Here is a 14,730-nt window from a genome sequence, read left to right on the forward strand (position 1 = left end):
TTGAAAATGTCGTATAATCAATTACCTGTTATCTAGAACTGGACAAAAAACTGGAATTTCTCAAGATTCAGCTAATATGCCTGTAAGCTTCAGAGAAGGGCTCAAGATGCAAAGTTCAGATCTACAAAGATCCGGGAATGTTTATAATTCAGGTATTGTCCAGGTCCACCTTTAGTAAGATACATTTGGTTTAAATGAAATATTATATTCCGTGAAGCTTTCTCTAGTTTGTGTAGGGTCTAGGCCAGAAGGTGGTATTTGTGTTGTGTTTTGAGGCAATGCTAGGTGTAGTAGGGTCAACTCTAAAAAACTAGACTGTCAGGGAATGCAGTAATTGGCAGGACAAATGAGCAAGGAGCAGGTTGGATAGCAGAAAGATAAATACAAATTGCATACTGCATTCCCTCAGCTTATTATTTTAAAAAAAATATTTCAACATATCCAGCAAAGGTAACCTAACTGGGTTTAGGAATTTAATAATAATCACTCTGCTACACATCTGTGTTTTACATGTTTATCCAAAGTTTCCAAACTTCTTTGGTCTGGAAATCAAACTTAGAATCTTGAAATGATGCAGCTTCCTTCTGAGTTTTCCAGTATTGCTTGGAGGCGGAATCTTTTATTGTGAATCCTAACTTTGTTAAATGAGGCCAGTAATATGGCCAAATGACTATACTTATGGAATTGTCCAAATAAATACAAACTTCCCTGTCAAGATTTTTCCTTTCCAGTACTCTGGATTTTCAGTCTGTGCCCACAGGGTATACAGTATGTACTAAACCACATATAATAAAGGGTCAGACCTGTGGAGTCCTTTTCAAAATACAATTAACATTTTCCACAGACAGAGGTTTTTCTCTTCCCCTAGGTTCTGGCATAACCCACTTCTAAATGGAAAAACCAGGATATTATTTCTCTAAACAAAATGGTCCTTTCCAAGGGTTCCTTTCCCCTCCGTATGTTCTTGAACAGCTCTGTTTTCAGCTCCTTTCACTTAACAGTGTGTAACTAATATAAACCACACCCACTTACTGTGGCATTCTGTCCTTGTCTAGTGGTGCCTGGACAATACATAGAGGTTGATGAGCCTGCTACAGCTGTGGCTAACAGAGGTGAGGCTTTTAGCTCAGGGAATAGTGGCTCATGCTTTAAGATTCAGAGATACCAGACTTGGTCCATGCTGCCAACAACCCACCTGCGCACCTGACATTGCACTATTACTGTCTCTCTGCACAAGATCTGAGTCAAAGTATTTCTTAAACTTAGGGTTTCCTTCCTCAGCTTCCAGACCTAGGTTGGCATCTCAGGTCTTTCTTCTAAGTAAAACCAGGGTGTGAGACAACATCCCATAATATCCTGAACCTTATGGAATGAAGCTTAACATTACAGTTAAATCTTACTCAATGAGGGTTAACACTCTTGGGGTACATTGCATTAAAATTCAATTGTGTACATGTTCTTGTGGCATTGTACGTTCCTTTTCTAGTAGGCAGGAGGATGCTAACATATATACTTTATTATCAACCCTTTGAAGGCACCCCCTTGGAAAGGTGCATATATTCAAACTGGATTTTCTGGGGACACCAACAGCCAAGGCAGAGTTGCCATCCCTCCTGGTTTTATCAGGAGTCTCCTGGAATTGGGCGCTATCTCCTGGAGGCTACTGAAACCAAACTGGGAGATTTTAGGGAACTATGGCCAATGGGAGTTGTGAGGATTATGCCTACAGGCAAGGGCAGCATGCAGAGCCCCCCCACCCCAGGGGCTGCAGGGACATGCCGGCTGCTTCCAGGAGTGGCATGGGGGTAGGGCAGGCAGGGAGCCTGCCTTAGCCCCGCTGTAATGCTGACCAGGAGCCACCCCTCACCACCTCCTACATCCCAACACCCTGCCCCAGCCCTGAGCCCCCCTCCCAGAGCCAGCACCTCAACCCCCTCTTGCACCCCAACCTTCTGCCCTGGCCCTGAGCCCTATCCTGCACCCAAACTTCCTCCTAGAGCCTGCACCTCCTCCTGCACCTCAACCTCCTGCCCCAGGCTCAGCCTGGAGCCCCCTCCCACACTCTGAACCCCTTGGCCCCAGCCCAGAGCCTGCACCCAGAACTCCTGTCCCGGCCCAGTGAAAGTGAATGAGGTGGAGGAGAGTGAGTGATGGAGGGAGGGGGAATAGAGTGAGTGGGTGGGGCCTCAGGGAAGGGGTGGCGCAGGGGCAGGGCAAGGTTTTTTGGGTTTGTATGTTTAGACAGTTAGAAACCCTAGACAAAGGGTTTTTGGAAAAAACAACCTGATTTTAAACTGGCTCAGGGCCTTCTTCCTGTCCCAGCAAACAGACAAGTCCTCTGCTCCATTGAGGGCCTCAATCCTTAGCATAGGGCTGGAAGGACTGAGCCTATTGAGGCCTCATAAGACTGAGTGTTTGTTCTGAGCTGAAGCTGTGATGAACTTATAACCATGAGTAATCCCCCTTTGGGTGATGGTTTGAAGGATTGCTCCTGCCAGAATTCCCATTATGGCAGGGGTCAGCAACCTTTTAGAAGTGATGTGCTGAGTCTTCATTTATTCACTCTAATTTAAGGTTTCGCGTAGCAGTAATACATTTTAACGTTTGTAGAAGGTCTCTTTCTATAAGTCTATAATGTATAACTAAACTATTGTTGTATGTAAAGTAAATAATGTTTTTAAAATGTTTAAGAAGATTCTTTTAAAACTAAATTAAAATGCAGAGCCCCCTGAACCAGTGGCCTGGACCCGGGCAGTGTCAGTGCCACTGAAAATCAGCTCGTGTGCCGCCTTCGGCACCCATGCCATAGGTTGCCTACCCCTGCATTAGGGTTATTAGCAGGCATGTAGGTTCTTTTATTGTTTTTGATGTTTTCTCTGTAAAGCATTCTACTTTAAGAATGGAGTAGGCTTGCACAAGAAGGGCTGTGGGGTTCTTTATACCTGTAGCAATTATACATGTTAACCGTCCCTAAAGAGAAAGCAAGCAGGTTCTGCTTGGGCAGCCTGTTTCTGCTGGGGATAACAAAGTGTAAGCAGGGAACTGAGCTGCCTGAAAATATGGTAGTCAGAAGGGAGAGGGACACATGTCTCCACCAGGAGAGGCAACACACTGAGAGACCCTGAGAGTGGTTGCCCTTACTAGAGCACTGATGGGAAATACAGGTGCAGTTGCTATGACACAGGGCACAATGCAAACAAAACTGAGCAGAGTTTACTACCCTGTCCTCCAGGAGATTCTCATCCCTTCTTGCCTCCACTGCATGAACAGATGTCACAACTCACTCCTTTGTCATTCGTCTTTCTCTCTCCCCTGGGAGTATAAAATGCACAGTGAAAAGGACTCACAACATAAGTCTGATTACTAGAGGAGACCTGCTGGTGTAAATTCGTTAGGGACCAGTGGATACCAATTCTGCCAGTCAGTCTCTATGATTTGTTAAAAACTGAGAAGAGAAATAGTGACAATAAAAAAGAAGGGCTATCTTTTTCAAATACTAGATAATGTGACAGAAGACAGACACCATTACTGTAGCTAGAACGTGTGATTTGTGTGGGTGTGTCACTTTCTAAAAGATGAATTAAGCTCCGCATTGTGGAAAAGATTTCTGCGTGTCTCAAATGTCATGTCATGAAAACAGTAATTTGGCTGTGAAAATGCCATCAGTTATGAAGTTGCACAAGGTTTTGCAGTTGAAACAATTTTGCTTGAGAAAAGGGCCCATTTTGAGAAAAATGGTGGTGTAAGTACAGAAACTTCACAAAAGGGGAATCAACAGCTCACATGTTGAAGAACAATCTGAATAGTTTGTCTCATATCTCTGAATGGAGAGCTTCCTGGCAGAACATAATGCACCTCTTGTTTTTAATAGTAAGTAACCAAATCATATTTATTACCTACATAATACTGTTTTATTATGACCTAATAAAATAAGGTTATGACTAACTTGAATTATGATTAAAGAGATTACGTAGAACTGAGGAAAAACAGATTTTGTGCATTAAAGGTTATAAAGGAATATTTATCTAACCCCTTTTCACTGCTACAACTTAATTTAGTATGCCAGAGACATTATATAACTCTAGTTTGCACAGAGGTTTGTTAATGGTTCTCACAGGGTACAGTTACTGATGAACATGTTGTTTCTAAAATTGAGTACTCATCCCTGCCTCATAACTAACATATCTTTTTTTTTAACCAAGCTTTGTTATGCTAAACAAAGGATACAATTTCCACCATTCTCTGCCCTCTTGAAATTCTTTGGACAGTTAATTATTTTGTCACATTTATGTCAGTCTTGCATCTTTTAACCTGATTTGTAAGCAATATGCCATGTTTTACTGGGAAATCGTGTGTATTTTAAGCAAGGGTTGATGACATCTACATTATCTAGAACCTTGTTAATTTGCATTAACGATGGGGGAGAACCATAGTGAATTAAACAATGCTGCAAATTAACTAATGAATTAACAATGAAAAAGCAGTGTAATTAATCAAATATGTTTAGTTTATTTTGACAATTGTAGATCAGCTTTATTTATATTATTTGCTAAGTGCTGACAACTTTTGATGGTGTACCTAACAATAAAGACAATTCCTACACTGAGGAGTTTACATTGAAGAAGACAGCCTATGATAGGGCTTAAGCCCCATCACCTGTAAAGCATGGGAGAGACCCTCATTAGTTATACTCTATAACTGGGAAGTGATTAAATTATTGTTTTCTGGCCAGAGGAGGCGGCGCTAGAGTTCAGTAAAGGGGAGAGCCAGGTGAGAAGAACTTCCAGGGAGAGTTCCTTCTCCCTGGGAAGGGCTGGGAGGAAGGTCCAGTAGTTTGGGATTGGCTGGGACCAGGAAGCTGAGCTACAGGAGCATGGTTAACTCTGTGGTGGTGCCCTAAACTGGAGAGGAGCCTTGAGCTAGTGTTTATGAGGACCAGGGAATGAGAAACAAGCCCTAGAGGGGCAAAGTATCTTTTTTTGTTTGGAGCTGAACCACAGGAGGGTGACTTGGCTGGAGGGCTGAGACACAGAAGATGTGCTAAATCAGTTGGCGAAGAGACTAGTGAAGACTGACCATTTCTGCTGAGGAAGTGGCCACCAAAGGTCATGTGAGAGGCAAAGTCTTCTGCACAGCCATGTCTGGGCACTAGGGAGGCACCTTAGAGGTAAGGACACGTGTTTGCACTATCACAGAGAAGACAAGCCACAGTGGGAAATACAAGGGAGGGAATAATCTGTGATTCTTTTTTACCTTACCTCTTGTGTGGCTATTATAATACTTGGAAAATAATAGTTTAGATTTTCCTGGTAAAAATTCTGAGAAAATTAAGTCTCTGTGCTATGGAGAAGATGGACAGAATTTTGTACAGATTATAAAGTGTTGGGAGGTAAGTGAAATTCACATCAGTGAGGTATTGGTGTATGATACCTTTCATTCAGAAACATATCAAGGAATCATTTTGTCTACTGCTTTTAACCTTTGAATTGTAGGGGAATTTAGGTGGGTAGGTCTAACCCCACAGTAGGAATTTGACTAGGAAAACCTCTTGCAAACATAGTTGTGGAATGTTTAATGGCCACAGTGGTCAGGACCTAGGTTCAATGTCTTATCCCAAAGGCAGCAACACAATGTCCTCTAAAACCACAGAGGGTAAAGTGCCACCTTTTGCTCATTAGCAATATTTCCTGCAGGCTTTAATGGCCTTGGTTTTCCTTTGAAATCACTTACCCAGTACTGAGCAGCCTTGTCCCTGCTAAATGTATGCAATTTGACAAGGTCACAGCTCAAAGTGAAATGACTGTTGGCTGTGTGATATTGGTGGTGGAAAAGAAGGGGAAAGTGGGGGTGGGTAAGCAAATGGAAAAACACGATTTTTATTTTTTTAGAAAACATCAGTGAATTCATGAACAATGGAGTAAGTATATGGATTTTGCTTTTGTCAGAATTGGCAAAAATGATAGTACCTGTGACATATATTGCAACTCCCACAATATCATTGGAGACCAAATTGTGTTAAATTTTGTGAATGATTTGTATCACTGTGGACCAGGAATTTTATGCTACTCTGGGAACCAGAAACAGTGGGGAGTGACTAAGGTTAATAACTTAGGTTGTAAACACCACCAGGAAGGTAACACCTTGCATATATTAGTTAAAACTGGGTTTTCCAGGGACCAACAGACAAAGAGGTTTTTGATATAAAAAGGTTGGATTTAAACTGACTGGGGACCTTCCTTCTGATCCAGCAAATGGACAGGACCTTGTTGAAGGATTGGAAATACTGTGCCCTAGTAGGGCTGCATAAGACTGATGGGTGTCTCCTGGTATATTTAGGGTGTGTGTTAAATCTGCTTGTTGTTTTTTTTTATTTGGTTTGTTTTCTATTATGTTTTCTCTGTAATGCTTTTACCTTAGAAAAAGCTGTGTGGTAACTTGTAACCTGCTGACAATACACTGTTCATAGACCTTGGAGAAGCAGACTGATTTGCTGGTGATGTCATAGCATAAGGCAGGGATCTATGCAGCCTTAAAACACCCCGGCCAGAAGGGAGTGGGACAAGGATCCCTCCCAGAGACAGGTGATGGCTGGAGATTTGAGACCTGACTGGGCACTCCTGGAGTGGACCATGGCACAGTTGCCTGAAACTGAAAATGATACATCAACAAAATAGCCCTATTACATCTCTCTTGTTGTGGAAGCAGCCATTCAACCACGAGAGGAAGTAGATAACTGAACCAACCTAATTTATGGTACTGTGGCAGGCACTATTGATGAAAATGACAATGAACAAACAGTTCATCCACTGCCATGTTTCCTTGTGCTCGGTAGGAAAATGGAGAGAATGTTCATAAAGTGTGTATGTGGGGGGAAAACATAACTGGTATGGAAAGAAATGTTAATTTTAACCCTGTAGTGTAGGGTATTGAAAACAACAGGAAAATCTATTTATGCTAAAGTGTGTGAAGGTGCCCCCTTATATTGGTGGTTCCCAAACTGTGGTCCATGAATCACTGTGTTCTACAAAGCATGTGCTGATGGTGTGTGGACAGCAAGCTGGTTATATGTGCTGGTCACTTCTACAGTCATCAGGCTCCTCTTTGCACAGAAGAGCATTGGCTGGTTTTAATTGCATGGTGGAAATGAGGAGGAGACAGCAGCTGTACACTCCAAATAATTTCTTCTAGGGATGGAAGATGAATTTTCACGCCTGATTCAAGCCTTACACAGCATTGCTGCTCTGTCCTTGCAACCCAGAGAACAACAGACAAAGGGAAAGTTTCTTTCCCCAATTTTAAAAGGTTCTACCTTCCCATTGGCTTTTTTGGTCAGGTGCCTATTCCTTTTCTTTTACCTGTGGGCTTGTTAACCCTTTACAGGTGAAGCAAGCAGAGAACTGACCAAGAGGGATTTTATAGCTAACTGGCTGGCTGGGTGTCCATCAAAGGTGCCTTTCATGTATCACAACATGTAAATGCTTTTTTGATATTACTTTCCTATCTAATTAACTGCTATTATTGCTATAAGGATGTTATGCAAATATGGGATGTTCTGTGCAAGCACAGTTGTCCAGGGGATTTGTTCATGAAACAATATCTCTGTTAAGATGTTGTCCACACTATGAAAAAGTTAGAGAATCTTGGCCTTCGATTAAACGGAGAAGAAATGGTCAGCAATAAGAGTGCATGCATTAAAACTGTTAAAAGTTGAGTTCTAACCACTTAATATGGATTATGTTGGCCCTTTAATGTGCCACTTAATAAAAACTGAGTAGTTTAGTGTGGAAAATACAACAGTATGTCACTCACCCATAAAGCAACTTGAAAGCAATAAGAATGTAGGGCATAACAGTGTGAATGCAGAAAGCAAAATAGCATATACTGTAAACCTGCTGCCTCACTAAAGATTGTAAATAGGTGTAGTGGAAGTGTGATTACAATGGCACCAATCACATTATCTTTACTTTAGTCCTGCTTCCTTGAAGCTTGACACACATGCTGTTCCACTCTGTGGTGCTGCTGTGTATACTAACTGCTGCTGTTAGACACCCAATGGTGTTGTAGCACTGGGGATAGGACAATTCAGTGGCTGACACCCTATTTGTTCCCAAACCTTAGGATTAAAGGTTCCTCTCTCCTCACTTTGTGAAGGATAACATTCTGAGCCTCCCTGCAATGTCCCCTCATGACCAGGGCCGCCCAGAGGATTCAGGAGGCCTGGGGCAAAGGAATTTTAGGGGCCCTTTCCATAAAAAAATTGCAATACTATACAATACTATATTCTCATGGGGGCCCCTGCGGAGCCCAGTGCAAATTGTCCCACTTGCAAATTGCCCCACGGGCGGCCGTGGGAAAAATAAACCTTCTGCATCTTGGCACAAACCCAGTTTTGAGAAAACTTCTTTACAAGGTATCACTGGTTCTCAGCATCAGCTAGTGCTGAAAGGCACTAAAGCTCATTAAAAGGGTTGGACAAATATTTTCTGTCAAAACTTTTTCTGGATTGAAAACTAGGGTTTTTTAAAAAGCAGAAAAAAATCACGGACAATTTCTGCTTTCCTTCAAAATTTGTTGTTGTTTTTTTTAATTGAAAAGCTGAAATTAGTCTGCCAAACCTGAATATGGTCTGGGGCTTCAGAAGTGTGTGGCCAAATATTTGCTGCTTGCTGTGTTTGATTGTCTAAAGAAACAATAAAAAAAATTCTGCTTAAAAAAAATCCAAAACTTTTGAACCACCTCAGCTTGTGACCAAACGCTTGAGCTCATCCAGTCAGAGATTTTTCCAGGTTTCTGTTACTCTGCTAGTTTCCTTGACTTATATCTGTCTCCATAACTTTGGGTACATTTAGGTTAGAACATAAGAACAGCCATACTGAGTCAAAGCAAAGGTCCATCCAACCCAGTATCCTGGCTACCGACAATGGCCAATGCCAAGTGCCCCGGAGGGAGTAAACCTAACAGGTAATGATCAAGTGATTCTCAAACGCCTGACCAGCTCGTCATCACACCGCTGACCAGAGCTAGGGACACCATTAGATCCTAAATTCCATTACCATGGCTAAACAGTCATCTAATGACTTACACCCATGTGCTTATTCTGTTTCTAGAGACGTGGCATCCATGGAGATCCCTCACAAACTGAGACGGTTACCGGCTGGGTTGGCCTATATAGTATAGCCTATGTACATACTTCCAGAACTGAAGATGTTGAGGCTTGTTCCATGAATCAGGGAGACCTATACTGTGAAATAGACTGAAATAGCTCAAATAGACAGCTCGACTATAAAATACCATACTTCAGGGCCATAAAGAAGCAGGGAAGTGAAAATAATGGAAGAGAAACCACATAGAGGCATAGGCTAAAATTAATTTAACCCAGGGGTTTGTCAACTGGGGTCGAAGACCCTTCAAGGGGACGTCCGAAGGTATAGTAACTACAGGGGCACGAGCTGTCAGACTACTCCCACCATTCAACCCCACTTTGCCTCCAGCATTTATATAGTGTGTGAATATAAAATAAAGTGTTTTTAATTTATAAGGGTGACGGCTTCACACTCGTCGAGGGTTTGCTATGGCGAGAAGGATTTGTGTCACCAGTATAGAAATTGAAGAAGCAGCTGAATAAACCTCTAAAGCCTTCAGATAATGGAAGGCGAGGGCGGGGGGGGTCCTCCGCACTTGGTGGATTGGAGAAGGATACTGCTCTTCTCATGTGAATCCCTCCATCATGTGGCTAATTTTAAGAAGCTGCACCCTCCCCGCCATCGACATGAATCTCCCTATGGACACTCAAATATAAATCATAGACTTATAATTCTGCATTTGAGAAAGTTGAAAGGGATAGTAGTCCTAAGAAAATAGCTACAGCTTGGTCTTCTTCGCAAGCCCTCAACTGCTCGAATAGAACTTCGAGGTAAGGAAGGTTATGCCTCCTATAACAAGCCATGGCTTGTCCCTAATCGCTCCCACCCACAATTCCCTGTCCCCTGACCGACTTGACCTGAGCCGCTCCTCAGAACCCAAACCCATCTTGACTTCCCTTTGTCCGCTCACACGTGCCCTAAAGAGACCCCGCTCACGCACACCGAACCGCCGGCCTCCGGGAGGCGCCACCACCAGTACCCTGTCCTTGCCCGCCGCACAACCTAACGATCCCCTCCCCACCCCGCTGAGTCCTGGACGAGACCCCTCAGAAAACGCTCACGATCCACCGCCCCCTTCCATTGTCCCCTGACCGCACCCCACCAAACTCATGCTCCCTCCCTATCCCCAGGACTGACCCTTGCCCCTTATCACAACCCCCCCGCGACCCCAGCCCCGGCCTACCCCCGACTCCCCCCTCACCCGGAGCCTTAGTGCTGCCAGGAGCTTCACTCGGCAGAGACAACGTGACTCCGCCAGGGCCCCTGAGCTCCGCCCCGCTCAGAGCCGCGTAGTCAGGGGGCGGGGCTGCGAGCGCCACGTCCAGCAGAGGGAGCTGAGCTCAGCCTGGAGCTCTTAGTGCCGCCCCGGACCATGAGGCTCTGAGCGGGGCAGAGCTCAGGGCCCCGCCGGACTCACGCTACTCGGCTGGCCAGGGACGCTGCTGGATGTGCAGAGGCTTGGGGTGAGGGGTGGAGACAGGATTGGGTCGGGCTGGGGCTGGGGAGGGAGCCTCAGCCACTCTGGTGGGGGCCTCTGCGGAGCCCGGGGCCTGGGGCAAATTGCCCCACTTACCCGCCCCCCCCCCGGGTGGTCCTGCTCATGACATGCAACAGCATAGTTGTCAGAATTTACCTGTTGTCCTCCGTAGACCTGATTTTTCTGTTTGGTCTCTCTCCTCCAAGCCACTCCCGTGCTATGTACTTATAGAAATTCTGCCTTCCGTTTCTCACTGTATTCTTTACCCCCCCCCACGCACACTCGTTTCCCCTCACTAGAGTATCCTACTCGTTCCCTCCTGTCTCCTCTTCTTCCTGTCTCCCCTTCCGGTTCTTTCACTCACAGTTCTCTCCCCTTTCCATTTTCCCTTCCTCTTCTAGTTCGCTCCCTACTTATCTTGCACTGTCCCCTTCTCACTTTTCCTCTCTCCCAGTTCTTTCTTTCTCTTTCTCAGCCCTCTCTTATTCCCTCTTTCACTCTCTCCCAGTTCCCTCAGCCATCGCCTTTCTCTACTCAGTTCTTTGGCCTAATCTTGCTCTCACCTTTTCTCTTTTCTTCCTTTGGTGGCTTCCATTTTCGCCTCCAATTTCCCCACTTTACCAAAGGGACACTTACTGCTTCTGTGCTGTTGTGGGAGAAGAGATGAGGCACTCTAGGTGTCAATGAAGAGAATAAAAAGAGTTACTGGATGGATGACTTACAAGGAGCTGGCAGCCATTCTGTCTCACTAGTTTGCACCCCAATTAGAGAATGCATCTGTAGGAGGGAGCCAGTATGGCAGATTCTACTGCCCCCTCACTTCCCCCCACTTCTCTCTTCCTTTCTGTTGGCATCACTTGCTGCTCCAGCCCTTACCTCTACCTGTCTCAAGGGGGGTAATTGGAGATACGAGGAGTGGGTAATGACAGGAATAGTCTTTGGAGCTTAAAAGCAGAACTGGGTGAATTCTTTCAGGCAACTACTTTATTTTCACCCAAAAATGCAGGTTCAGGTCAACTAAAACCATAGGCAAATTTGGGTCAAATTGACGAATAGTTTCAACTGAAAACAATGAAAACTAAGTTTTGGAAACATCAAAACACTTTGTTTTTGACATTTATGAAATGAAGCTTTTCATCTCACAAAGACATTTCATTTTGGAATTTACCTAAATTTAATTAAAAACAAATATTAAACATTTAATCCCTTCCTCAAAAAAACAAAACCATGAACCTTAAACAAAAAATTACTTTAGATCAACCAAACTTCTTGTTTCATCAAACCAAAAAATTGATAAGTTTGCCTAGCTCTGCTCAGAAACTCCCTTTGCAGGCAGAATGATGTTGGAAGTCACATGTTTCTGGAACTCCCGTATCTTCCCTCTTGGCAATGCAGTCTTATTCTTCTACTTGGAGGGCCCTGTCTTGTAGATTGGGAACCACTCTATATGTTTCTGCAAGCTCTCTTAGGGAAGCAGTAAAATTCAGATCATGCACTCTTTTGTTTTCAAATGTTGATAATGAATCTGTCAGGATATTTCTTTTAAAATATCTTTTATTGTTAGAAACACTTATTCTTTCTGTAGTCCAGTGTTGTGAGCAAACACGGAGTATGTCTGGTATTTTGTCAAAAAGTCAAATCTTATATTGCAGAAACTATTTCTGTGGTTCGTAGGGTTCTTTTTAAATGTAATATGATGTGCTCTACATTTTCTTAAGGTATGTCTACACTTAAACTGCAGCTACTCCACTGTAGCGCTTCAGTGTAGATACTACCCATGCCAATGGGAGGGCTTCTTCCTTCAGTGTAGATAATCCACCTCCCCGAGAGGTAGTAGCTAGGTTGATGGAAGAATTCTTTCATTGACCAAGTACTGTCTACACTAGGGGTTAGTTCAATATAGCTATGTCTCTCAGGGCTGTGGATTTTTCACACCCCTGAGCGATGTAGCTATTCTGACATTAAATTCCCAGTGTGGATCAGCCATCAGCAATGAATACTTTTACAAAACTTTATGTGGGTAATCTGTTCATATTGTACCTGTCAAATATTAATTATCTCATAACATGGTGTGCCAGGAACTGATTCAGCCAAACGCTGTTGTCATGAATGCAGCAGCATGTATAGTGGTACTGTAGCAACTACTAATTAAAATCTTGGTTGGAGGATGGTGAGAGCACAGGCATAATTTATTGCCTCTAATCAGTAAACATTAGTGCTAATATAATATCTTCAAGTAGCCTTCATACAATATATGATGCATTGGTAGCAGATGCCACTCATTTTAGTGGATATTATATAACGTGTGCTGCCTCTAATACACAAGGACAACCATTTAAACATGGAAAATATCTCTATCACAGATTTTTTTCTATACCACCATCACTGAGGTGTCTAAGCTATGAGGACTGGCATTATATGTTTCATTTAGAAGATACTCTACAGTTGTGGCTAGGAACATATGCTAAGCCTAACATAACTAACTGATAGACGCATTGTGTCACACAGTTTGTTAAAGAATTTTTTTCTATGCATATTATTTTCAAATCTTCAGTAGTTTGTGTGTGAGACAGAGGGAATATAGAGAGGAGGGAGGAGGATGCAAAGGATGTTAATGAAAATGTATATCATATTTCATAGGACTTCAGAGGGGCAGAAGAAAATTAAAAGAACAATTTTGAGGTGAGATAGGGAGTAAACTACATTTTGTACAGTGTTTGGAAAAATGCTATGTTTAGTTTGTGTTAATGTAAACAGGTACAGTTGTGGTGTTAAATTCTTGGAGAAAAGACAATTCCTTTCTAACACCATTCCTTTGGAATCCCAGAAATGATGAGAAGGTTTCAGTGATTGCACTGTGATTGTTTAGCTGTTCTAATCTGTATAATAAGCATGTTGTAGTGTGTGCTGGTTTTCACTGTAGAGCAAATTTTTATATCTGATTTGGAAAACTCTGAAATAGTGTTTTACAATGGAAATCCTGGAGGCTGCCTTTACATAAAGGGCATACACTGGTGCCCATCATAAAGCACTGGAAGTTGGAGTAATATTCAGATGTATGGTTTCTGAGAAGAGAGATCAGGGATGCAGCAAAAGAGTGGTGTTAGGATTTAGACCCAGATTTTTAAACAATCTCTAGTCTCCACTAGAAGCTGTAGACATATCTCTGGCATGTTGTGCTGTTTCCTGCTATTGTCCACATCTAAACCACAGAAGGTTTTGAATGAAGGCAAGTAGAGGGCGAGTAAGTTAGCGCACCTGAGGGGTGTGGGTAAGTACACCCTTGGGCTGTGGCACAGCCCCCATACCCATGTTGGTTTGTATTGTGGATGGGGGTAAGCGGCATACCAGGTTTTTAATTCAATAATTGTCCACTTCCATTCCCACAATGCACTGAACTCTATTCTTCCTGTCCCTTTACTCAGTCTATCAAGGTCCCTGTCTCCACTCTTTTCACCAGCTGTAGTATTCTGTGCTGACCACATCAGAACAGCTTTCTGCTGCATTCTCTACAGATCCATACAGGGGAACATGGATGCAGCTCCGAGATCAGCTGCCTGGCCTGGCAACCACACCCAGGTTCTGATCGATGTGTGGTCCAAATACATTGTCCTCTACGACTTCACCTGGAATGGCAGGAACATTCACTTATACCAGGAAATTTCATGGAGGCTGGAGCAGAAGGGCAGTTGGCAGACTTGAGCCCACTACCAGGAACACATCACTTGAGGCTACAGTACAAGGCAAAAGACTCCTATAGTTGCCCTAGGATGGATCGTCATACATGCCCTTTCTATGATGAGCTTGATCATGGTGCTGTCAAGGCACCCAGGACAGACCCTGAAGTCTCTCTCAAACCCCTTCTCAACTCTGCCAGTCTCAATGTCTGATGGGATGCTGATGAGGGTCAGGGAAAGGAGGCAGCAGGGATTGTGGAAGATGCCCCAGAAAACTTTGAGGACAATGAGCATGTTATTCTGGTCCTGTACCCAGAAGAGCCGGTCGAAGACGTTCTCCTTGAGAAGCCCAGGGAGGATCCTGAGCCACTGCAATAACCAGAACCCTAGTCTGGTAAGTTACAATGGACCCCACCCTCCTTACCACTATCTC

Source organism: Chelonoidis abingdonii, chromosome 1 (genome assembly GCF_003597395.2).
Source record: "Chelonoidis abingdonii isolate Lonesome George chromosome 1, CheloAbing_2.0, whole genome shotgun sequence".
Taxonomy (NCBI): Eukaryota; Metazoa; Chordata; order Testudines; family Testudinidae; genus Chelonoidis; species Chelonoidis abingdonii.